We start from the raw sequence: 27765 nt of genomic DNA on the forward strand, positions 1-27765 counted from the left end.
ACACAGGGGGGGCCCCGCTGCAAGCACATTGATGGAACGGTTCGCGGTGACAATTGTGGCGGCTTGATATGAGCCGACGATCTCTGAAACTTTAACCCGACAAAGGGATCCGACAAAGGTACTTGACGTTGGTTCGATGTTGAAGTCTACTGCATCGAGGACTCGGGGAGTGCGAGTCGCGTATGTATCGGCGATGGAAGAACTTCACTGGAGGAGCCCCAGTTACGCTTGGCGATTCGGGGTTGGACTTCGCGACTAAGTCCCGTGCCATTGTGTAGGCTGGAGGGCTCTGTATGGTGGGAAGCAATTCCACGGCGGCAGTGCATCCGTTGATTGGACTGGTTGCAATGGCGCTTCAAGTTGATTGCTTGAAGTTCCATCATGCCTCGAGGTCCCGGGAAGCGGAGAACTTGATGTAAAGTAGATGGTATGCGGCGCATCGATGAATCCAATCGCCCGAGGATGGCATTGTATGGCGACTTCTTTGAGAACGCGAACCGAGTATTACGAATAATTTTATCTTCGCGAGATCCCACCGATCTTGGTAAGATAATGTCACCAATGGGGTCGGCTCTGGAGCCATTGAACCCGTAAAGGGGGCGATTAGGTTACGAACCTGACTTGGGGAGGTTCATCTCTTGCATAGTGTGGTAAAATAGGATGTCACAAGAACCTGCCGAGTCGATCGGGGCCAGCCATTTGTCGGTCGGGGCCTTTTTTGACATGAACGACCAATCGTCATTATGAGGAAGGCAAACTTTGCTTAAATCGGCCTCTGTGAAAGTGATATCGCTGCCTTGCGACTGAACCACGGGGCGTGAGCTTTGCTGTGAAGTAAAATGATAGACTTCTGAAGAAAGCCAACCCGGCGTCTTTTCTCGGGGAAGAGGTCACGGAATCGTCCGGAAAAGTAATCACATGAATAGTCGCGAGCATTGTCCGCGATCGGACGAGTCTTTGCCTTCTCGTGGCCGAGATCGATCGCGAGAACGTCCTCTCTGTGAGGGCGAGCACATCTCTCTGGCGTAACGGTGAGGTGGAGATCGACGACGCATTACCGCGAGCTATCAACTTATGACGCAGTCGCCATCGGGAATGCTAGTGTAATGTTTGATATAACCGACTTCCACCGGTCTTTGGAGATAATGCTTGAGCCCCCAAAGATGCATCGGTTTCATGGCACTTTGCTTTATGAAATGCACAAAAAGGCTTGCCAGGTCGATCTGCGGGTTGCCTGATGGTTGGCCGGAAAAATGAGGCGATCTTATCGGTATGTGGATGGGAGGCGAGTGAGGGACGATAAACTCTCTGGCGTTATCGATCGAACGAAAGCCGGGTGCTGGTGCAGCGACACGGCGCTTCTTCTTGCCGTGGGGAACGATCTGAGACTTCGGCGACCTCGTGGCTCTCTGCTAAACCACGGAGTTTTAAGGTTTCCTGCAACTTAATGTACTTGTCGACGCGAGCGTAGAGCTCGGACAATGTCTCTGGGCGTTCCTTCATCAACGACCTAGCAAGGTCGCTGTTGCGCACTCGGCAAGCATTAGAAAAAGCCAGTGTGGCGAAAGATTCTTTCAAGCCACTTTCCATGCCCAGCAGTTCGGCCTTGAACCGTCCTAGGAATTCCGCGAATAGTTTAAGCCCTCGCTTGAAAGATAATTGAAAGCGAGAGAATCAAGATCTGCCTTCTTCCGCTTTGTTGTTATGCGTCTTGGTGGCGAACAAATCGATAAAAGGCTGCTTTCGAAGGTGTTGATAGAATCAGACTCCAGTGAGAAGAACCAATCGAGAGCGCCATCCTTGAAATTTGGCTGGAAATAATCTGCGATGGAGATAATCGAACTTCGGGTGAACTGTAAAGTGCGGACTTTGAATATAGCGAGCCACATCTTGACGGGGCGAGTCTTTGCCGTCGTTACATGGGAAAGCGTGGGCTGGATAAAGTCGTGTGGAAGGATTTCTTTGAGGACCTCTGCGGTGAACGGAGATCGCGATCGTCTTAAGCATCTTGTGTACAATCTGTGGACGAGTCTTTCTTAGCGAGGTCCGCCAATTCTTTGGGACAACTTCGTTAAAGGCTGGCGATTAACGTCATTGATCTTTGTGTTGACTCCGTTTCCGACTTGTTGTTGGCGATAACTATCCACCGAGCGTAAGGTAGCATTTTCCTCCACGAGCAAGGAAATGCTCTCATTAAATTGACTCCCAACCGGTGAGCAAGGTTACGAACTTGTGCTTCTATGCTAACCATGCTTCGTGGTGGAGAATTAGAGATGATCTCAAGTGGTTCTCGATGTCGAAACCACGCAGGGGGCAAATGTAAAGGAGCCGCGTTTTGGTTTTCTCCTAATTACTACTAGGATGAACGGGAAGGGTTAGGATTTTGATGTGACCGAGGTCGCTGTGAAGCGAAATCGCCATTATCTTCTCTCGTTTTTCCTTTTTCCGGGGAGAAGAATCGGTCCGCGTAGTTCCAATGGAGGTGGTTTTAGAGTTTTGAGAGAGGAGATCCTTCGACCGTGTATTCTTTTGTACAAATGTAGGGTGGAGATCGTGGATGAGTGTTAGGTTGGATCTGTTATGATTGGGGGTAGATCACGGTAGTCCCTATTTCCCGGTGTTGAGATTACCACTAAGATATTGGCAATCATTACCCCAAAGTGGGATGTGTTTTCTATCCTGCGTTCTATATCCGATGAAGTGTTAAATGACTGAGATGTCTTCGTTAAGCACCACCTACTCGAGCTACTCGCAGTCGGTCTTGGAGGTCGCCTTGGATTAATCTATGAGTGCCTGCTAGAGGCCGTTCTCGAATGTCCGTCTTGGAGGTCGATATCTTCGGTTTATGCTTATGCTCGCGAGTCACGATGCCCTATGAGGATATCGCTCCCCTACAGCAATGGTTTAGTTCTATGAAAAGGGAATACCTGAAATTTTCAGCTCCATGGTCAGGTTGGTACCGGAAGTTTTACCATACAGTCGCAATGCTTCAGTTCTATGAAAAGGTAATACCTAAACAGGGGTGGCAATCCGATTTATCTTTTTACAGAATCTCTTTGATATGGTCTGCAATAAAGAGTGCTATCCGTCTTGTACAATCAGGCCCAAAAAGTCGGAATGGACAGTTAGTAATGGAATTAAAGTGAACTATTCCAGATGATTGTTGGTTAGGACAAAGGATTATAGATCTTGCAAATACCATGATAAATTTTTCAGGCCTACAAGGATAAATGGGGATTTCATTGAAGATGGAATGGAAGATGCACTCCTGAATGATTTCAGTCAACATCTTCAAGATAGAATGATGGCAGTACCTAATCCTGAGTAACCTACGTATGATACTTCGCTATGGGCAACTCCAGCCAATGACCTCCTCTCCCTTTAACGAAGCTATGATGTAGCTAGTGAGCAGCAAGAAAATGTTAGTTGGAGCAAGATGGTACGGGAATCCTACATTCTTTCTTCTAGAACGCTCTCCACGTGGAGATTAGTTGTGCAGAAAGGTACCAACTGTTCATGTTCTGGAAGGCAGAGAGATCTTTAATGTTTCCTGTACGTTGTTCCCTCTGTGATTTTCTTTAACTGGTGAAACGTTAACTCAGTTATTTTTTTTATTGCAGATCAATTTGTTATCAGCTCAGAACTTACTCAGGCCATGGATAGTGGAGGTGAATGTAATATTGAAGGGAAGTATGTATAATGATGTTAATGAGCAGCATTGGTATTACTGATAGACATGATCTTCAAATTATTGACGTGATTTGGCATTCAAATGTACCTCCTCGTGTGAAAATTTATACAGATGGAGTAGCAATCTGACACTCTGCTTGTGGATGTATTCGGAATTTCATGTCAAGTTACTGGATCTTTTTCTTTGTATTTGGGAGTCACAATTCTTTTTATGCTGAACATGGAAGTAACTAGCAAAATAGAGGTAGCTTGTACATGTGGTTATAGGAAACTATGATCGGAGTGTGGTTCCAAGCTTGCTCTGCATTTGTCTCATATAGAAATGCCCAGTTTGACACTATCTATTTAATGGCGACTGAAAATGAGAGGATCTGTCTCACTTATGGAGTGTCACCAGCTGTGTGTGTCCCTATATTTTTATATTTTGTAACAACCATGAACTCTTACATATAATACATTAGCGAAAAAACATATTTTACATATAATTTTATGTCCTTCGGTTCAATACTGAAATTTATATATTTCGGGAAGTATTTACAACCGTAAAAGCAGAACCAACATATTTTCAATGCAACTGCTGTTATTCAAATACAAACACGGCATATATACACTACACCGTGAGTTTATTTATATCAAACTAGGGATGCATACATAGTGTTTCTAGGGGGTTTGGTTTCGGATACAACGTAATTGCAACAACGGCAGCAGCCATAACGGCACCCACCACGCACGGCCTCCTCCACCGTTGTAACCAACCCCCTCTACTGTTTTATCAACCATGTCTACCGTGGTGTCCACCGTGGTATCTCCCATGTCCACCGTGGTATTTACCATGTCCACCATGGTATCTACGATACTTAGCATCCTCCAAACTCTCCTTGTTCTCTGCCAACGAAATAGCACAGGAGTTGTTAATGAGAATGATTAATGCATTACTTAATTAATATAAAATTTTAAAGAGATAATGTATGTACTATAATGAAATTACAAGAATGAACATATAACTTATTTAGGCGTTACCACATATACTACTAGAAGGTGGCATTTCAGGTATGCTAAGAGCTAGGCAATGCTGATAAGGCTCAAGCACTATGTCTTTCAGTGTGGTATGGTATGTATTGTATTATTGTGTCGCAACTCGAGTCACTACTGTTTTGCAAACGTATGTATCTCACAACTAGATTATTGCTGGTGTTCCTCGTAGACATATTTTAACATCATAGAAATTTCAAAAACTAGGTACAAGAAAGAAGGTAATTAGGTTTATTAATACATCACGTATATAATAATTAGACTCACCAGTTTCAACAGTTTGACTCTCGACTGCTGCTACTTCAGAAGAAATAACCAAAAGAACAGCAGTTAGGAGGAATCCCATAACAAAAAAGGCTTTTAAATGAGACATTTTTCTTGAAATGTTGAAAGACAACAGACACTGAGGATGAGAAGTTTATGTGTAGTGTGCTCCTAATTTATAGAGGATTGAATATGGGATGAATGACTCACCATGTGATGATGTGGGGATGTTGGAATTAATCTATCATCAATATAATTTATATCTTGTGGGTCTCCTTTGTAGAGAACTACAAGCAAAGCCAATCCGTACTAATAAGTACTCAAGACCGTAAGGCCAAGTCCAATGGTGCGCTATCCCACCAAATATGACGATGAGAGGATGAGAGATAAGGCCCCACATAATTGATTTTCAAGAATCTAATTTTGTCAAATTTACTTTCCTATCCATGAGGATGAGAGATGAGGTAAGAGAGAGGGGCAAAATGGGGAATTGGGAATTTAATTTAGTCAAAAAATGTCAATTTCCCCTACTCTTTTGTTGATGGTGGTTAGGAAAGTAGGAAGTTGTCAAATATAAAGTCTTTTTTAGAGCCTATGGAGAAAAACCATTGGGTTGAAAAACGCAAATCCGCTAATTTCATTCACTATTCTATTGTGATTTGGTCCACCAAACCATGGTGTGGGTGATAATCTTGACATGCATAGTTAAGTAGTGAAGTTGTTGTGATTAGATAGATTGAAAATAGATTATGATTGAATAGGATATGGTTATATCTTGCCGACGTGGATCAATTGAAGTAATATTTCACAATTGAAAATTGTCAGCAGACGCCTTGGGTTGATTTTTTTTTTTTTTTTGGGTTAAGCCTTGGGTTGACCGTTGACCTCTGCTCTCAAGCATTAATGCATTATTATCTAAAAAAATGACGTGACCCTCAACTCCACTTCATAGCTTGTGTATGTGAGTAGGGCTGGCCATCGAGCTATCCGGGTCGAGTTTTCCTATACTCGAACTCGACTCGCACATGCAGAAACTCAACCCAAACTCGACTCGAACTCGCATTCGAGCTTAATATTGAAGCTCAAGCTCGACTCGCCTAGTTATACTAATAGCTCGAGCTCGACTTCGGCTCGACTCGTTTTACACTGAAAGCTCGAGCTCGGAGTTCAACTTCGAGTTCATTATGCTTCGTTTGAACTCGAACTCGAGCTCAAACTCGAAAAAATATATATAAAACATTAAAACTAGTATAAATTGTAAATTATAGTTGGGTATAAAGTATAAAATGTCATTATAAATTATAAATTATATACTACGATGGGCTTATAAAGCGAGTAGCTCGCGAACTACTTTCGAGCTCGAGCTCGACTTCGAAGTAGCTCCATGAAGTAACTCACGAAATTTCTACCGAGCTCGAACTCAAACTACTCGCTATCTAGAATGAGCTTTAAATTAAGTTCAAGCTCGACTCATACTTTTGTGCGAACGAGTTTGAGTCGAGCCATCGACGAGCCGAGCTCGAGTTACTCACGAATAGCTCGACTCGATGACCAGCCCTATATGTGAGAAAATGGGACACTTATCTAACCTGTGAGAATTATTTTTTTTTTTTTCTTCAATAAAGAGCCTGTGAGAATTTCAACTTCTCTCTCTTTGAGAAAACAAACACTGCTCACCCAAAATTCCAATTCATTTTTTTTATATGCTATCCAAACTCAAATTATCAAAATTTATAAATCGAATTATCAAAATTTATAAAGAGAAAAAGAGTTTCTTCTTCATCGGTTTATAAATAATTGTCAATATTTTCAGCAATATATTTAAAGTGTATAATATGTTTTAGAGAGTAGTTTGGTAGGTAGCGTGAATTAGACAACCCAACTGCTCTTATAATCTAATCCAGAAAAGCCGTACCAACGGTACCATGTTTTTTTCTACTTCATTAGTTTTGTCTCTTTGTGAATTGGTTTGTTTTTTAGCCGAGATCTAGTTATACATTGGGGCTAGGGCACATGGCAACAAATAAAAGGGAGTTGGGCCTTCAATTTCCAGTGGTGGGTTACTGGGTTATGTACGTTGTTTTGACTTTTGCTTGTATATGTAGCCCTGAACTCCCCTGAAGGTTCCTTTCTCTGGTCCCCAAAGGAGAATTTGAAAGCCCTTCATTATGGTAGGCTAAGGGCATCACGAAGCTAGCCTTCAAAACCCAGGGCCATGTTAGTGTTTTGGAGGCCATAACGAGAAGCTAAAACTCTATTTTGATAACTGTTCCTTTATAATACGTGAAATAAGATGAAAAAAATTATAAAATGAAGTCATGTACTGACTTAAGTGAAGTCATGTGCAAAGTTTCAGGCTTCGGGTCTTTTATAAACAATGGGAGGCCTTAAGCTTCTAGGCATAGCAGCGTCTTAAGACGGCAAGCAGGCGATAGCAGTTTTTTCCCTAATATATATAATAATACACACATATACTACAAGAAATGAAAAAAATCATTTACCATAACTCAAAAAATAAACACAAAGAAAGATACTTATTACAAAAATACGTAATAGTTGATGAATATTGACTTTATATAAAAACATACTCATTGTTATAGTGGTATATAATTTACATAAGACTTAAGTCTTTTAAACTCATTCAAATCTTAAGCCTACACGGGCCTTTTTTTTTGACATTTAATCATTCAAAAAAAAAAAAAAAAAAAAAAAAAAATGACTAGACCGCCTAGTCGGTCCACCAATTTTTAAACGACTAGGGCCTAGGCAAGTCGGTTGGGCACCGCCTAGCGCCTAGAGACCACCTAGGCGGCCGCGTAGACCGATTTTTAGAACAGGAATAAACATCCATAGAAATGAAGACATATCCAGGATGATTAAATTGGAGTCCCATTTAAGGGCCACGTTGGAGGCATTTTTTCTTTAAGGTCCATTAAATTTGGAGATAAATGCCCGTATCTAGGTCCCATTGGTGATGCCCTAACAACCAATCACTTCGTTGGCACCTTTTGGCTGCCATCTATCGTTGTACATCCCAAGTCATATAGGTTCAATTCACTACTACATAAATACACATTAGCCATGGTAGGTCAAATGGTATATACCACTATTTTTCCAATAACGGTGGCTAATAGTCAATTCCCACAGTAAAAATGGCTTTTCTAATTTCGGTACAAGCAAATACCACTAGTCTCAGTGAAAATAGCGGTATATAATATGTCATATACTACGGTACAACATAAAATTCCTAATTTGTTTTCTCACATTCATTTACCCCACCGTTTCTACAGAGAAAAGGTGGCTAATGTTTTGCCAAAAATAAACCTACGATTGGGTAAAGGTAAAAAAAAAAAAAAAAAAAAAAAGGGGAAAAAAGCGCCGAAGCTAAAACTTCTATTGACACCCTCTTTTCAACTAGCTAGGGTTTCAAGTAGTGTTTTGTTTCATCTCTCCCCAATTTCAGTTATCGATCAGGTATTGTACGTGTTTGGTTGGCTCACATTAGGCGGCTATGTAGATATTCGAAAATTTGTAACCAAGTTTTTGAAAAATTGGATATTATTCGAAAATTTCGGATATTAGATTCTGATATGGCTATATCCGCATCGGATATACGATATATCCGATCTGATCTAAAAAACTAATATTTATTATGAATTATTCATTTATTCATTTTTTATAGTAGAAAATATTGTATAAAATCTACTCTCTCTCATTTATTCATTTTTTATAGTAGAAAATATTGTATAAAATCTCTCTCTCTCTCTCTAGGTGGAATTTGTCTCTCCTACGTGGCACCCTCCTAACAAAGATAATCGTCACATGTAATTATATGGTTTAGGTGGAGACTCCCTAGAGTTCCAGTTTAAGTGTAACACTTTCAACAACAAGCAAGGTGGATGTTAACTATGCATGGATTAAACCTGATTCATGATACTGTTAAATCAAGGTACACAAACACTAGATCTTTGTTTTTAGCATTTCTTTTGATTAGATCCGTGTTACAATGTTTGAGTTAATTTAATTTAATTTTTGTTAGATATGTTAATATTGATTTTTGGATCTGTTAATATAGGGAAGAAAGTTTGTAGATTTATTGTTAGAGGAAAATGGGTCATGGAGTGAGCAGTGGAGGGGGACAAAGTTCTTTGGGTTATTTTTTTGGGAGTGGTGAGGCTCCACCTCCAAAACCCTCAACTCCACTTCCTTAGAGTGAGGCACCACTACCCTGAACCCTTGTTCCCCAAGAAGTTCCTTTCGCCACAATGGATAATGCTAAGCAGATTCCAACAGGCATTCAAAGGGAGTCAAGCGAATAATTATTTCCGAGCTGATGGCCAGAACACTGGCAATTTTATCATGGTATGCTCTTCATCTCATGCTTTCCGAATCATTCATATTATATCCATGTCTAGTGGACAATGCATTTATTGTATCTATAATTTAGTATGTTCATTAGTTTGTCTCTTTGGTTTCTTAAAGGAAGAACTCATTGTTTTATTTAGATAGAATAGATTGAGTTATTAGTGAGTGGATGGTGTGCAACAAGATCCATTCTTCTAGAAAATCAATTGTAAGGTAGCATGTGGACTTGAGATAGTTAAGTATGGGACAAAAATGTACTGTATCATTGAACAAACATGCATTACCCGCCTGTTTGAAGATAACTAATAGAAAATGTACTCAATAAAGATAACGCACAAAACGTGTTATACTTTTAAAAATCACTCTTGCTCATCTTAAATTTGTTGTGTTTGATTTGATTGTGTATTCACAGATTTACTTATTTGGTTGCACAACTTAGTGATGTTTTTTTTCACCCGACCTTCAACAAAGGTACATGTTGCTCCTGTTGGGGGATCTTCCCTTGGTTACCTCTTTGGAGATGGTGCGTGGTAGTAAATGAGCCAAATGAGTCTGTTGGTGTTGAACCTGTTTATTATCCGGATTTCATAGATAAAAGTGTTTCATCTTATAATGTAATATATGATCCTATTGCTGTAAAACTGGTGTGTCATGATTTGCTTGATTGAAGAGACTTCTGCAATTAGGTGCAAGAATATTGTTTGCAAGATGCAATGATTATGAGTGGATCAAGTTCTATTTTCCAACTGTTGTCCTTTATGTTTCTTGCCAGTCTAATATGAGAAGTTGCATACGCCTTGCAAAAAAAACATTCAACTCCACAAACAACAGACGAAGGCAAGAATTAATAATGTTTTTTCTTCAAAAAAAAAAGTTTTATCAACTCGAATTTCATTTGATTTGTAATAACAAAAAAATTCTTTTAGGATTGCAAGGCTTTTGATGAAAGTGGGAACAAATACACGAAAGAAAGTTGCAATCACAGGGGGAAGCCAACAAATGAACTAGAGATACATATTCGTAGTTCTAAGAAGTCGGTAATAGTTTAACCTTTATAACATTATTTATTATTATTTTAAAATTATTGCAGCTGATTGACAATTTCATTTTTTTAATTTTAGGTCAACAACGCGATAAATTAATATGAGAATCGAGGCGAGAAAAAGTAGTTAATCTTTTATAGAGAGGACAATAAAGGAAATCATGGAAAACAATGAAAACGCGGAGTTACATATTAGCATATATAGAAGGAAAGGTAAGACTTTTAATTTTGAATTATTATTTTTTCAAACAATTTTTGGTTTAATTGACATCGTGTTAACTTATGACTTTTTGCATCATTTGTATATGATGATATAATACCAGCTCCATTCAAAGAGATGCTACAATACTTCATCAAGAAGTTCAAAATTAAAGACCACGCAATATATACCAGTATACTGGAAGATGGGAAATACACAACAACTATTACTCTAAACCTTCTGATAATAGAAGTGAAACATTTGGAATACAAACCACTGATATACAAATTTGAAGGGACACCATTGACAATACAAGAAACATCAGAACATTCAGCTGTCGGAAGAGCAATTGACTTCTTGCGTCATGCGTATACGCTTGAAGTAGAAGATTACAACTATGAAGAACTGGTAGAAAAAAGACAAAAGCTTATAATTGCAAAACGAAAAAGCAGTCTAATGAATCTATGTTTCAAAATTGTCCGGAAAGAAGTCATTAGTTTGCAGAAGCAGATTGAGGATTTAAACTCGGGCATAAAAAATTTACTTCTTCGCAGATGTTCAAAGAAATATAGGTTATATTATTAAGTAAAAAAATATTACATTATGTTAGGTTCAATTTATTTTTTATCTTTTGGAATAATTTCTTTCCATTGAGAGCTTTTAGTAAGTCAATTATGGTTGTCAGTTCTTATTCCAGTATGGCAAGTCAAAGGACACTTTTCACAACGTGATCATAAGGTGTACACGTCTTTAAAACAAAATAAGCAACTCCATTCGATATATAATTAGCCTAATAACAAACCGTGCTGTAGGCACGGGTTATACCTAGTGAATTAAATGTGTCGAAAAGGGTCAACAAAGTCTATCTAGTGCATGCACATAAAAGGTACCATTTTTTCGAATGCTATTACCTGTACCCAACAAAAAATGGATAATACTTATACACAAAAAGTGATTTTGTTTTTAATTAAGGAAGTCTTATGCATCATAAAACACAAAAACAAATCTCTACTGTGCTATGACTTCGCTTTCATACAATAAGATAACATGTGCACCATATCACCAATGTTGGGAGGATGATCCCATGTTCTACACAATAATTTGTTTGGACAAAATTCCAGCTCCCAAACACCTACAAGAGATCAGAAAAATGTACAATTGATTAGTAAACTACATATTCATGAAAATTCAGCCATTAACAACACAATTCATAATCAGCCTATAGCAACAAACAAATCACAAAATCCAACCTTGAACTAAACTGAAATGTTAACTAAGATACAACTCTGTTCTTGCCATACCAACTGATATGTCCACATTGTGGCAGTACTTAATAGATTTATACATGATATCCCGATGTCTCAGGAGGTTCACACTTAAAATAATACATCATGAGCTTTACCCTTGAACTCTATACCCACCAAAATAAGACAAATTAGTTGGTATCCCCAGTAGAACCACCAAACAGTTGTCAATTCTGCATAGTTGAGGGCTTGAGCTAGGCAAACTCCACATCACATTCTGTAGCAAGTAAATTTCCTTTGAACAATTTGTATTTATATCATTCATAACCAGAAGATCAATCAGCTTGTAACCTACCTTCTTCACCAAAGACTTGAATGGAATACACTAAACTTCCCCCACTTCTTCATACAATGCTAATAATTAACCCACTCATATAGTAGTTGATCAGTTTCAGCATAATAATTTATTCAGGATGCTCATTATGCGCTCCACACAACAATTTTGTTAAAACTTGCAACTGGGGAATTGAAGCGCGCAAGCCATAGCCAATATATGAGCAATGTCATTTTTTTTTGCAAGCAAAATGTAAATATATTATATATAATAATAAGGTTATAAACTAGGAGTTAAGTACCACCCGGGCTGGATTAAGTTCCCACTTTGAAACCAAAAAATAAATTCCATGAAGGTGATAAAACCTTCATTCTAATGTCTAAACCATGTGTATTTCCAGTAAAAGTAAATCATTTATATCTTGCTGGAATTTTCCTTGCCCTGGGTGGAAGAGGAGTCAGATCCACATCTTTCCCCTTTGTCTTGCTTCCTTTCTCCTTTTAAAACTGCCATGGTTCATCACCATCCTGTGAGTTATCCTTGTCATCAACATGCTCCTGCGACATCCATGCAGGCTTATACTTTTTCATTGCTATCTTCTGCCATGGTTCTTTACCATCCTCGGCATTTTCATCATCATTTGCGAGGTCAGCCCAATTAACCGATCTTAGCAGTGAATTTGCCTCATTCAATAATTTGAGCATGTTTCCCTCTCCAGTAGTGGAAGAAGAATTGAACTCAGCCATTCTCATCATATCGTTGAAGAGGAATCGGGCTCTAAAGCTCCACTCTTCATAGTCCTCGCAATGGGAGAATAGGAATCAGCTGCTCGACTATTCTCTTGCGGCACGATTGTATTGCATCAACGTGATCAATTCCATCTTGTGTTTGTGCATCCTCCTCAGTTGCTTGCTGCTCAACTATAATATCCACGGTACCCACATCAATTGGAACCACCTCAGTTGGTGTTGTAGTAGGCACCTCAACGGGAACTGTACCCATCGTCTCAACCGAGACATTGTTCGTTGGTTTGATCGGTACATTTTTGTTCTTGTTTCTATTCCTCATCTTCTTCTTCTGTTTTTGCACAACCTCAGCTTGTTTCTTAGCCACTACTGCTTTTTCTCGTCTAAAGCCTTTTTGCAGTGCCATGCACTCTGCAACAAGGTGCCCAACAGATTTGCAGTGACCACAATACTTTGGGAGTTTTTCAACTTCGACTTCTTGAAGGAAAGACGTGTGCTCGTCCCCTTCAACAAGTATCTGGTTTGGTATCGGTTTCAATTCGCAAGATCTACTTCAACCAATACTGAAGCAAAAAACCCATAGTCTCTTTGCAGAGTATGTTTGTCAACACTAACAGGATAGCCAAGTCCTCTACCCATAGACATCAAGATTTCATAATCCCAATATTGTTGTCCAAGTTTGGGAAACTTTATCCAAACTAAAGCACTAGATTTTACCTGGACGTCGGGGTCGAAATCAGGCATCCATTTTGTTAATCGAAGAGTTTGATCTTTGAATTTCCATGGACCGCCACACCATCTCTTCCTCCAGTCATCCTCGTAAGTTAGTCGAATCATGAAAAATCCTTTACCAAGAGAAATGATCTTCCAATCTCCCTTTGGCTTCCAAGTTTCCAATGCAATTCTACGAACTTCTTCCACATTGAGCTTTCTGAAGTCTAGTCTACCAACAAGGCTGTACTTATAGTAAAGCTTTCCTCGTTCCACTGCTTGTTTTCTAATGCTTATACACATTTAGAAAATTTAGAAGCGGACAATGGGGCTCGATATGTGCAATTGGCTAATGTTTATGCTGCAGAAGGAAACTGGAGGGAGATGTGTAGGATAAGGGGAAAGATGAGAGGAGGAGAAGTCAGGAAGCTTGCTGGTTGTAGTTGGGTGTATATAGAGAATACAAAAAGTATATTTACCTCTGGAGATAGATCTCATTCACAAGACGAGGCTATTTACTCTATGTTAACTAGCTTATATTTAGTATTCGTGAAGGGAAAAAGTCTCCAAATCCTGGATATAAATGCCCAGTTGTTATGAGAACATCTTTGACATATATTCGTGCTTTATGTATATTGATATTTTTTTTCTCATCAACTTCAGAGATGGATCATGAAATTGGCAAAAGATCAATTGCTTATGCAAATCCTTCAGGGGGTACACCATTTTGCCACATGCCTAACCCAAGATGGATGTTGTGCGTGTTGTTCAGTCGCAATGGTTTAGTTCTATGAAAAGGGAATACCTGAAATTTTCAGCTCCATGGTCAGGTTGGTACCGGAAGTTTTACCATACAGTCGCAATGCTTCAGTTCTATGAAAAGGTAATACCTAAACAGGGGTGGCAATCCGATTTATCTTTTTACAGAATCTCTTTGATATGGTCTGCAATAAAGAGTGCTATCCGTCTTGTACAATCGGGCCCAAAAAGTCGGAATGGACTGTTAGTAATGGAATTAAAGTGAACTATTCCAGATGATTGTTGGTTAGGACAAAGGATTATAGATCTTGCAAATACCATGATAAATTTTTCAGGCCTACAAGGATAAATGGGGATTTCATTGAAGATGGAATGGAAGATGCACTCCTGAATGATTTCAGTCAACATCTTCGAGATAGAATGATGGCAGTACCTAATCCTGAGTAACCTACGTATGATACTTCACTATGGGCAACTCCAGCCAATGACCTCCTCTCCCTTTAACGAAGCTATGATGTAGCTAGTGAGCAGCAAGAAAATGTTAGTTGGAGCAAGATGGTACGGGAATCCTACATTCTTTCTTCTAGAACGCTCTCCACGTGGAAATTAGTTGTGCAGAAAGGTACCAACTGTTCATGTTCTGGAAGGCAGAGAGATCTTTAATGTTTCCTGTACGTTGTTCCCTCTGTGATTTTCTTTAACTGGTGAAACGTTAACTCAGTTATTTTTTTTATTGCAGATCAATTTGTTATCACCTCAGAACTTACTCAGGCCATGGATAGTGGAGGTGAATGTTATATTGAAGGGAAGTATGTATAATGATGTTAATGAGCAGCATTGGTATTACTGATAGACATGATCTTAAAATTATTGACGTGATTTGGCATTCAAATGTACCTCCTCGTGTGAAAATTTATACAGATGGAGTAGCAATCTGACACTCTGCTTGTGGATGTATTCGGAATTTCAAGTCAAGTTACTGGATCTTTTTCTTTGTATTTGGGAGTCACAATTCTTTTTATGCTGAACATGGAAGTAACTAACAAAATAGAGGTAGCTTGTACATGTGGTTATAGGAAACTATGATCGGAGTGTGGTTCCAAGCTTGCTCTGCATTTGTCTCATATAGAAATGCCCAGTTTGACACTATCTATTTAATGGCGACTGAAAATGAGAGGATCTGTCTCACTTATGGAGTGTCACCAGCTGTGTGTGTCCCTATGTTTTTATATTTTGTAACAACCATGAACTCTTACATATAATACAATTAGCGAAAAAACATATTTTACATATAATTTTATGTCCTTCGGTTCAATACTGAAATTTATATATTTCGGGAAGTATTTACAACCGTAAAAGCAGAACCAACATATTTTCAATGCAACTGCTGTTATTCAAATGCAAACACGGCATATATACACTACACCGTGAGTTTATTTATATCAAACTAGGGATGCATACATAGTGTTTCTAGGGGGTTTGGTTTCGGATACAACGTAATTGCAACAACGGCAGCAGCCATAACGGCACCCACCACGCACGGCCTCCTCCACCGTTGTTGTAACCAACCCCCTCTACTGTTTTATCAACCATGTCCACCGTGGTGGTGTCCACCGTGGTGGTGGTGTCCACCGTGGTGGTGTCCACCATGGTATCTACCATGTCCACCGTGGTATCTACCATGTCCACCATGGTATCTACGATACTTAGCATCCTCCAAACTCTCCTTGTTCTCTGCCAACGAAATAGCACAGGAGTTGTTAATGAGAATGATTAATGCATTACTTAATTAATATAAAATTTTAAAGAGATAATGTATGTACTATAATGAAATTACAAGAATGAACATATAACTTAATTAGGCATTACCACATATACTACTAGAAGGTGGCATTTCAGGTATGCTAAGAGCTAGGCAATGCTGATAGGAATCAAGCACTACGTCTTTCAGTGTGGTATGGTATGTATTGTGTTATTGTGTCGCAACTCGAGTCACTACTGTTTTGCAAACATATGTATCTCACAACTAGATTATTGCTGGTGTTCCTCGTAGACATATTTTAACATCATAGAAATTTCAAAAACTAGGTACAAGAAAGAAGGCAATTAGGTTTATTAATACATCACGTATATAATAATTAGACTCACCAGCTTCAGCAGTTTGACTCTCGGCTGCTGCTACTTCAGAAGAAATAACCAAAAGAACAGCAGTTAGGAGGAATCCCATAACAAAAAAGGCTTTTAAATGAGACATTTTTCTTGAAATGTTGAAAGACAACAGACACTGAGGATGAGAAGTTTATGTGTAGTGTGCTCCTAATTTATAGAGGATTGAATACCATGTGATGATGTGGGGATGTTGGAATTAATCTATCATCAATATAATTTATATCCTGTGGGTCTCCTTTGTGGAGAACTACAAGCAAAGCCAATCCGTACTAATAAGTACTCAAGACCGTAAGGCCAAGTCCAATGGTGCGCTATCCCACCAAATATGATGAAATTTGTGATCCAATGGTGCGTCAAAACTCCAGCCCGTCAACGCTATTACTATTAATTTACTTACATAGAGAGTGAGTTTTAGCAAAATCGCGGGGTCACTGACAATGGCATGCAAAAAATAAGGCCCCACATAATTAATTTTCAAGAATCTAATTTTGTCAAATTTACTTTCCTATCCATGAGGATGAGAGAGAGTGAGGTAAGAGAGAGGGGCAAAATGGGGAATTGGGAATTTAATTTAGTCAATTTCCCTTACTCTTTTGTTGATGGTGGCTAGGAAATTGTCAAATATAAAGTCTTTTTTACGGCCTATGGAGAAAAAACTATTGGGTTGAAAAATGCAAATCCGCTAATTTCATTCACTATTCTATTGTGATTTGGTGCACCAAACCATGGTGTGGATGGTGTGGGTGATAATCTTGACATGCATAGTTAAGTAGTGAAGTTGTTGTAATTAGATAGATTGAAAATAGATTATGATTGAATAGGATATGGTTATATCTTGCCGACGTGGATCAATTGAAGTAATATTTCACAATTGAAAATTGTCAACTGACGCCTTGGGTTGATTTTTTTTTTTTTTTTTGGTTAAGCCTTGAGTTGACCGTTGACATTTGCTCTCAAGCATTAATTCATTATTATCTAAGAAAAAGACGTGACCATCAACTCCACTTCATAGCTTGTGTATGTGAGTAGGGCTGGCCATTGAGCTACCCGGGTCGAGTTTTTCTATACTCGAACTCGACTCGCACATGTAGAAGCTCGACTCGAACTCGCATTCGAGCTTAATATTGAAGCTCAAGCTCAACTCGCCTAGTTATACTAATAGCTCGAGCTCGACTCAGCTCGACTTGTTTTACACTTCGAGCTCGAGCTCAAGTTCGAACTCAAGTTCAAGATGCTTTCGTTTGAACTCGAATTCGAGCTCAAACTTGAAAAAAATATATATAAAATATTAAAACTAGTATAAATTGTAAATTATAGTTGGGTATAAAGTATAAAATGTCGTATAAATTATAAATTATATACTACGTATGGGCTTATAAAACGAGTAGCTCATGAGCTACTTCAAGCTCGAACTTCGACTTCGAGTAGCTCACGAGTAACTCACGAGCTACTCGAACTCAACTCGAACTACTCACTCACCGAATGAACTTTAAATTAAGCTAAAGCTCGACTCATAATTTTGTCTTAACGAGTTTGAGTCGAGCCTTCCGATGAGCCGAGCTCGAAGTTACTCACGAAATAGCTTCGACTTCGATGACCAACCCTATATGTGAGAAAATGGGACACTTATCTAACCTGTGAGATTTTTTTTTTTTTTTTTTTTTTTTTTTTTTTCTTCTTCAATAAAGAGCCCTGTGAGAATTCCAACTTCTCTTTTTGAGAAAACAAACACTGCTCACCCAAAATTCCAATTCATTTTTTTTGATATGCTATCCGGACTCAAATTATCAAAATTTATAAATGGAATTATCAAAATTTATAAAGAGAAAAAAGTTTCTTCTTCATCGGTTTATAAATAATTGTCAATATTTTCAAGAATATATTTAAGGGTTAACTAGTATTATTACCCACTAGATGAGCCAAATTAGGATTCCCCAACTAGATGGGAAATTAGGGTTCATCCTAATATACAACAAAAAAAAAGTCAAAGTGGGTTGACCAAAAAATTTTGTGTGTGTATTTAGGGAGGAGACCCTAATTCCCATCTAAATGGGGGAATCCTAATTGGCTCATCTAGTAGGGGGGTAACACTAGTTCACCCTATATTTAAAGTGTATAATATGTTTTAGAGAGTAGTTTGGTAGGTAGCGTGAATTAGACATGAACCCAACTGCTCCTCTAATCTAATCCAGAAAAGCCGTACCAACGGTACCATGTTTTTTTCTACTTCATTAGTTTTGTCTCTTTGTGAATTGGTTTGTTTTTTAGCCGAGATCTAGTTTTACATTGGGGCTAGGGCACATGGCAACAAATAAAAGGGAGTTGGGCCTTCAATTTCCAGTGGTGGGCTACTGGGTTATGTACGTTGTTTTGACTTTTGCTTGTATGTGTATCCCTGAACTCCCCTGAAGGTTCCTTTCTCTGATCCCCAAAGGAGAATTTGAAGGCCCTTCATTATGGTAGGCTAGCATCACGAAGCCTTCAAAACCCAGGGCCATGTTAGCGTTTTGGAGGCCATAACAAGAAGCTAAAACTCTATTTTGATGGGTGTTCCAACAGAGAAGATAACTGTTCCTTTATAACACGTGAAATAAGATGAAAAAAACCATAAAATGAAGTCATGTATTAACTTAAGTGAAGTCATGTGCAAAGTTTCAGGCTTCGGATCTTTTATAAACAATGGGAGAGCGCCTAGCGCCTAGACTAGGCAGTGTCTAGACGGGCTAGGCGATAGGCAGTTTTTTTTCCTAATATATATAATAATACACACATATACTACAAGAAATGAAAAAAATCATTTACCATAACTCAAAAAATAAACACAAACAAAGATACTTATTACAAAAATGTGTAATAATTGATGAATATTGACTTCATATAAAAACATACTCATTGTTATAGTGGTATATAATTTACATTAGACTTAAGTCTTTTAAACTCATTCAAATCTTAAACCTACACGGGCCTTTATTTTTCGACATTTAATCATTCAAAAAAAAAAAAAATGACTAGACCCCCTAGGCGGCCGCGTAGACCGATTTTTAGAACAGGAATAAACATCCATAGAAATGAAGACATATCCAAGATGATTAAATTGGAGGCCCATTTAAGGGCCACGTTGGAGGCAGTTTTTCTTTAAGGTCCATTAAATTTGGAGATAAATGCCCGTATCTAGGTCCCATTGGTGATGCCCTAACAACCAATCACTTCGTTGGCACCTTTTGGCTGCCATCTATCGTTGTACATCCCAAGTCATATAGGTTCACTACTACATAAATACACATTAGCCACGGTAGGTCAAATGGTATATACCACTATTTTTCCAATAACGGTGGCTAATAGTCAATTCCTACGGTAAAAATGGCTTTTCTAATTTCGGTACAAGCAAATACCACTAGTTTCGTAAAACAGCGGTATATAATATGCCATATACTACGGTACAACATAAAATTCCTAATTTGTTTTCTCACATTCATTTACCCCACCGTTTCTACAGAAAAGGTGGCTAATGTTTTGCCAAAATATAAACCTACCGTGGGTAAAACAATCTAGAAAAAAAAAAAAAAAAAAAAAAAAAAAAGGGGAAAAATTGTCGAAGCTAAAACTTCTATTAACACCCTTTTTCAACTAGCTAGGGTTTCAAGTAGGGCAGGGAATCGGGTTGGGTTTGACCGAACCCGAACCCTAATAGTCGGGTTCAGTCGATTTTTGTATCCGTTTATTTATTCGGTCGGGTTCGATTTTGGGTGCAGCCGGATTCGGATATATTTTTGGGCTTTTTGAATTTTTAGTGTTATCCGATCGGGTTAGTCGGATATAATCGGGTTCGGATATTAAATTTCGAATATAATCGGGTTCGATTCGGTTGAATATTATAAAACTATTCGATTCGAGATATAGCCATATCCGACCGAACCCGACCCGATCCCTACCCTAGTTTCAAGTAGTGTTTTGTTTCATCTCTCCCCAATTTCAGTTATCGATCGAATTACACGTGTTTGGTTTGGCTCACACATAGCTAGTAAATTAGCGGATCGCAAAAGTTCGATCGTCAATTATTCGCCTAAGATTCGAAATTTTCAACAATAATACTTTTAAATATTCGGTCCAATAAAACGCTAACGGTAAAAATACGATATACGTGTTTTAAACGGGTATAATACAAATATATTTCTTTAAAATTCGGCTATATATTTTATATTTAAATTTTTGATATATAAGTATATAACGTTTTTATTTTTATTTTTACAATTTTATTCATGAAAAAATAATACAAATGTCATTTTATTCACCAAACTTTATAATTCGTGAATAATTCGCAAATAATTCGGCAATTATAAGCCCGACCTAACCAATTCGCGAATTAAACCGTATCATTCAAAAATTTAACGAATTATTCGTTTTATTCACCAAACCTTATAATTCGAATAATTAAGTGAATAATTCAAATAATTACTAGCTATGGGCTCACATTAGGCGGCTATGTGGATATTCGAAAATTTGTAACCAAGTTTTTGAAAAATTGGATATTATTCGAAAATTTCGGATATTATTAGATTCTGATATGGCTATATCCGCATCGGATATACGATATATCCAATCTGATCCGAAAAACTAATATTTATTATGAATTATTCATTTTTTATAGTAGAAAATATTGTATAAAATCTACTCTCTCTCTCATTTATTCATTTTTATAGTAGAAAATATTGTATAAAATCTCTCTCTCTAGGTGTAATTATATGGTTTAGGTGGAGACTCCTTAGAGTTCCAGTTTAAGTATAACACTTTCAGCAACAAGCAAGGTGGATGTTAATTATGCATGGATTAAACCTGATTCATGATACTGTTAACTGATTCCTCAGGCAGGTTTTGTGGCGCATTCCGTGAGTCCGTGACTATGAGGGTAATATTCTATTGGCATTTAATGGGAGCAGTTCAGCTAAATGTATCCTTACACTAGAACTTTTGGCAATCAAAATAGAGTTGGAAGGCTGTATGCAAAACAACTTCAAGAAGGTGATAGTGGCGTCTGACTCTATGCATGTTGTGCAGAGTATCAACAAGATTGCAGCCCCTCCTTAGTACTGCTTAAATCTGGTTATCAGTATCCAAAAGTTATGTACTAAATTTGAGAGTATCTTTTTTAATCATGTATTTAAAGAAACTAATCGTTTAGTTGATCATCTAACATCTTTAGGTGGATGCATGGAAGAGAATATTGTGTATTTTGTGCCTTCTCTCGATCTAGAAAGTGATACCATTGTTAAAGAGGAGGCAGCTAATAGGTTGTACACAAGATTATCTTAATAAAACAAGTGAGGGTCCTCACAACCCTAGTTTAATCTTTAAAAAAGAAGAAGAAAGTATAACACTCCTTTCAATTCAATAAGAAAGTCTCCTAATCCAATACCAATAATAAGCACTCAATAAGGAATCAAAACCATAACAATAAGAAAAGATTTATGCAATCAGGAAACTAGATACACGTTAAATTGAGACATATTTTATTACGAATTGATTTGGGCTATACCTATTTCTAAAAAGAGTTTTAGTGTTTTAGATTTGTTGTCGGTTCGGTTTACTACTTTACAAGAAGTTTCTCAATTTGCTATATATTTTGTCGCAATTCAATAGAGAACTTCTCCCACAAACTTAGATTGTAAAACGTCACAACATAATAAAGAACTCGCTAAAACACTAGGCAATAAAACATCCACAAGCAAGAAAGTATTATTGACACACGACATAGCTAATTGCTGTGCACATAGTTTTACACAAGCAATAAGTTTTACATAAGCAAAACTTTTACACTTTGGGTTTTGAATCAGTTTGGATTTTTATTTTTATTAAGTTGGTGTATGTAAAAATGTGTATGGTATAGGTTTGAAATATAGCTAACAATTTGTTACATTATCTATTATTTAACATATCACTAACTTAATGAACTAATGCTTTACCGATAATATCTCAATTACTCGATACAAAGTAGTTCAACATGAAAGTATGTAGCAAAGGAGAACCCTATAGGGCTTTAATTCTTGGGTTCTCGATCATCCTGCAGAAAAAATCCATTTGCAATGGCAGCACGACCGACAACGTTTAGAACTAAAGCAGGATAGCCATGTACTAGTGTACATGGGCAGCAATTAAAGCTAAATGTCGATGGACATGTACATAGGTTCTACGATCAAAAGCAAATACAGCAGTTGCATGATGAACTTGAACAGTGGCTGCACGACTGACGACAGTTAGAACACTTGCAGCATGGCCACGTGCAAATGTTGCAATTCAAACAGCTATAGGATGCATATGGCCATGAACAATGGCTGCAAGGCATGAGCAAAGGTTGCAAGGCGTCACAACTATAACAGGAGCAAGATGGTTAAGAAGTGGTTAGAGAATTGTTTTTGATAGTAATCAATACGTTGAAGGATTGTTCAAGAAGTGGGTTTTCAGAGGTAAATCTAATTCCATATTATTTTCTATTTCATGCTTCCTTGAAGTTGATTTATTTGCTTCAACGACTTAGATTTGTTAACGTACTGTTATGAGTATATTATTTGTCAGTCAATTTTTTTAGACAAATATATTTTATTTATAAGGTTAAGGGATTTAAATATTATCAAAAAAAATCGTCAGTTAATTACACATTGCACTAGCAACCAGTACATGGTTTCTATGGTAGTGTCTCATATGGGATTATTTAAAGATTAATATAATGGATTATTAAGAGACTACTGGACCCACTGTTTCCATAATTAACTATAGAAATCACCTTTAAAGCATCAAATAGTTTTGTTCAATAGGTTTCTATTTGGTGTTTTTAATCCTAAGCATTTAAAATGTACATTTTACAGGAATCTGTGAGTGAGTTATCGCTGGCATTACCTAAAAGACATGTTTATCGATTGGGTTGATGTTCATAGGTCCCTCTGTGTGAATAATGGTCATCACCTTAAGAATGTGAGCATCAGCTAGCAGGTAAGCTAGCAGGTAAGATTATTGTTTATGGAGCTAGCCTAGCTTACGGTATTGGTTTAGAACTTTAGATCAACATTTTGAAATTCTAATGAGTAAACCAGATGAACTTCTAGGTTCCTTGAAAAATGGTCCAACGAGTTTTCCGTTGTATTATTCTATTATTCTAATGTAATTTATGTGATTTTAGGTAGTTGTTGTTAATGAGTTTATTAGTGCTTGATTGTTTGATTATTTGTGAATTTATTGTTTATCTTTGGGTGTTTGGGGATTCATGTCATTTGAGAAAACTGATAGGACTGAATGAACATACTTGGAATTAATATTGAACATTACATGTGCATATACTGTTAAAGAAAAAATTGGAATTAGACTTTTTGTGCAGGGAATTCTTTATTGCATTTGTTATGAAAGGGGACTTAGCTCATTGTTCCAAGAAAGCAGAGGTTTCTTTCATGTTAAAATTAATAGAAAAGTGCATGGTGGAAACCAAGTGAACTCTTAGGATTTTGTGTTGTACCTCAATATATTGTGTTGCTTATCAGTTTCTTCGGTTTGGTGGCAATGAAGACGAGGTATGCTACTGCATTTATTGGTGTGGTTATTATGGTTCTTATAGCTATTTAAATTTTATGGGTAGGAATTAGAATGTTACTCCATTCAAGTTGATTTGTTTGCTTTTCACTATTTAGATCAGATGACTACCAATATGGATTCGATGGTTTGATCATCTTTGGACAACACATACTTGAGGAAGGTCAGTAAGAACTCACTGGTATACTCTGATTTTCTTATTGTCCTTTATCTATCATGTGAGAAACGTGCTTATGACATTTTTAAAGTTAGAAGTGTTGAAACTATATGTTGAAAAGATGGATTGAGTCGTAGGGAAGCACCTTGAAACGCATTGCCAATGCAAACAAAAGATCTAGGTAATTTTGCCATGCCATTGAGTTTCACTGTAGTTATGCAGTATAACACATGACGACACAATCTTGATTTTGCGCTTCTTCTTTGTAAGTCCGCATTTCTTTGGTTCTATAGCTCCATTTACTTTGGATTTCTTGGTGTGGTTATTATGGTTCTTATAAGCATAGCTATTTAAGTTTTTGAGTAGGGATTAGAACTTTAGTCCATTAAAGTTGATTTATGCGTGCTTTTCACTCTTTAGATAGATCGATGACTACCAATATGGATTCTATGGTTTGATCGCCATTAGACATCACATACTTGAGGAAGGTCAAGAAGAACTCACCGGGTACACTCTGTTTTCTTATTGTCCTTAATCTATTGTGTGAGGAATCGCTTATAACATTTTTAAGGCTAGAAGTGTTAAAACAATATGTTGGGAAGTTAGGAAGCACGTTAAAACACATTGCCAAGGCAAACAAAAGATCTAGGTAATTTTGCCATTGAATTTCATCAGAGTTATGTAGTATAACACACGATGACCACCGCTTTTTGATGTAAGTCCGGATATCGAATTTTGTGTTTCAATATGCACGCAAATTAAGGGATATTGATGGATAATGATTTTAAGCTAAAATTTATGTGTGTTGAGTTCAAATCCAAATTTGATTAGTGTAAAATTAATATCTGAACCAGAAAATAAATGGATATCTGATTGATTTGCAGCTGTTTTAGCCAACTCATCATTATCGACACAAGTCCACTTCCATGCACTCATCATAACCTTGCAAGAACTGAGGTCAGATTGAGACTAATATGTTGTTGTTTCCATCTGTTTGCAGCCAATAGAAAGCCATTTGTTGAATGGTTCCTATATGAATAGCTTCATTGTTTTTATCCTTAACAAGAATCCTATAAAACTAATGATTGTTTAATATTCCGCTTTGTGAACCCTTATTATCTTTCGCTTTTAGAAAACATCAATATAACAAGGGAGGGAAATTTTATGACCCACGGCTGGGATTCCATCTTACGGTCGGCTGAGTAGTGGTTAAGATGCTCCACAGTGTGAGCAAGATTAGGAAATTAGAGAATTAATTAGCACAATTATTAGGAATAAAGTTTTGAAACCTTTCGCCTTCCAAAGTCTCAAAAGCCTTCGCTTCACCCAACCGCCAAAGCCATCAGCTTTGTTAAATAGAGAATAGAGAAAACAATGATTAAATCTCTCGAACACAGTGTGAGCAAGATTAGGAAATTAGAGAATTAATTAGCACAATTATTAGGAATAAAGTTTTGAAACCTTTCGCCTTCCAAAGTCTCAAAAGCCTTCGGTTCACCAAACCGCCAAAGCCATCAGCTTTGTTAAATAGAGAATAGAGAAAACAATGATTAAATTTTTTTTTTCCCATTTTCTTGGTTTGTCTTGGTGATTTTGATTTCAGGCGATGATTGTTTTATTTTCTATCATTTTTCCCACAAAACAGGTGTCTATGGAGCATGGAAGCAGTAATTTTGGTTGGAACACTCCGACCGTGCTCCTAAAAGGGCTGGTACAGCGAGCTAGGTCATAAATATATTTCTCACTCATATTTTAAAAAAAGGTCAAATTTTATTGTGGTTTCTGCTGCTCAACATGTTTGATATCATGACTGTTAGATTTATGTGCAGGTTATATATGTTGTGTGTATAGTATTTTGATTGGTATTAGTTTTTTATATGATTGCCCAAGCATTTGCAACAATAATTCATATAAAGTATTATTTATGACATTGCTCATATATTGGCTATGGCTTGCGGGCTTCAATTCCCCAGTTGCAAGTTTTAACAAAACTGTAACTGTTGTGTGGAGCACGTAATGAGCATCCTGAATAAATTATTATGCTGAAACTGATCAACTACTATACAAGTGGGTTAATTATTAGCATTGTATGAAGAAGTGGGGGAAGTTTAGTGTATTCCATTCAAGTCTTTGGTGAAGAAGGTAGGTTACAAGCTGATTCTTCTGGTTATGAATGATAAAATACAAATTGTTCAAAGGAATTAGAGTTTACTTGCTACAGAATGTGATGTGGAGTTTGCCTAGGTCAAGCCCTCAACTATGCAGAATTGACAACTGTTTGGTGTTTCTACTAGGGATGTCAACTAATTTGTCTTATTTTGGTGGGTATAGAGTTCAAGGGTAAAACTCATGATGTATTATTTTAAGTGTGAACCTCCTGAGACATGGGATGTCAGGTATAAATCTATTAAGTACTGCCACAATGTGGACATATCAGTTGGTATGGCAATAACAGAGTTGTATCTTAGTTAACATTTCAGTTTAGTTCAATGTTGAATTTTGTGATTTGTTTGTTGTTATAGGCTGATTATGAATTGTGTCGTTAATGGCTGAATTTTCATGAATATGTAGTTTACTAATCAATTGTCCATTTTTCTGGTCTCTTGTAGGTGTTAGGGAGCTGGAATTTTGTCTAAACAAATTATTGTGTAGAACATGGGATCATCCTCCCAACATTGGTGATATGGTTCACGTGTTATCTTATTGTAGGAAAGCGAAGTCATAGCAGTAGAGATTTGTTTTTGTGTTTTATGATGCATAATACTTCCTTAATAAAAAAAACAAAATCACTTTTTGTGTATAAGTATTATCCACTTTTTGTTGGGTACAGGTAATAGCATTCGAAAAATTGGTACCTTTTATGTGCATGCACTAGATAGACTTTGTTGACCCTTTTCTACACGTTTAATTCATTATCGATCGTTGGCAAGCCTAGAAATCAGAGTTTATTGACACTTCTATTCCATTTTATTTTTATTATATACTGGCATTTGGAGACTTGAATAACCTAATGTGATGTTCAATTGTGTTTGATTATAGTGACCAAGTTTATATTATCAATATGTGTTTAGAACCATTTGGACATGGTTGTAAACGTATTAAGCACATTTGTCTGTTACATATGGGAGCGTATAAGAGATGAAAGGTAGGCTTTGTACTTTTCATTTTCCATAATTTGGAAAAACTATGCTTTCTATTGGAGAGTGTGTCTATGTCATGTGTTTATGTGGTTGAAGTGCAGAAATATATATATCTAGGAATCTTCATAGTACTGCTTTTTTTTGGCAAAAACTCTAACTTCAACACAACAAAGAAAATGGTAAAAACACACACTAAAAAACGAGGAATTTGATGTTGGGGAGATGAAACTGAACCAAATAATGGCTGCCTACGTACCCAAGATCTATTCTCTATGGATCAAGTTTCCACGTAGTTCCTTATGAAATATAGTTTGGTATTTATAGAAGTAGAGTAAGAG

At 37.2% G+C, this 27765-nt stretch overlaps 3 long non-coding RNA genes across 4 annotated transcripts; 1 reads left to right on the forward strand and 2 right to left on the reverse strand.

The window, feature by feature from the left end:
- Window positions 1–4185: 4185 nt before the first annotated feature.
- On the reverse strand, window positions 4186–5148 carry LOC147507235 (uncharacterized). Its single transcript, XR_015217592.1, has 2 exons — window positions 4990–5148; window positions 4186–4575 (listed from the first exon to the last, which is right to left on the reverse strand). It is a non-coding gene; the product is annotated as an uncharacterized LOC147507235 (long non-coding RNA).
- A 6561-nt stretch (window positions 5149–11709) lies between these two features.
- On the reverse strand, window positions 11710–16853 carry LOC147507236 (uncharacterized). Of its 2 annotated transcripts, XR_015217594.1 has the most exons (3): window positions 16535–16791; window positions 14433–16120; window positions 11710–11724 (listed from the first exon to the last, which is right to left on the reverse strand). It is a non-coding gene; the product is annotated as an uncharacterized LOC147507236 (long non-coding RNA). The 2 variants fall into 2 exon arrangements; XR_015217593.1 differs by lacking the exon at window positions 11710–11724 and having other exon boundaries at window positions 15682–16120; window positions 16535–16853.
- Window positions 16854–23682: 6829 nt separating this feature from the next.
- On the forward strand, window positions 23683–27077 carry LOC147507237 (uncharacterized). The gene is made up of 3 exons (XR_015216166.1): window positions 23683–24293; window positions 25933–26012; window positions 26897–27077. It is a non-coding gene; the product is annotated as an uncharacterized LOC147507237 (long non-coding RNA).
- The last annotated feature ends 688 nt before the right edge of the window (window positions 27078–27765 follow it).

Source organism: Coptis chinensis, chromosome 3, assembly GCF_015680905.1.
Source record: "Coptis chinensis isolate HL-2020 chromosome 3, ASM1568090v1, whole genome shotgun sequence".
Classification (NCBI taxonomy): Eukaryota; Viridiplantae; Streptophyta; class Magnoliopsida; order Ranunculales; family Ranunculaceae; genus Coptis; species Coptis chinensis.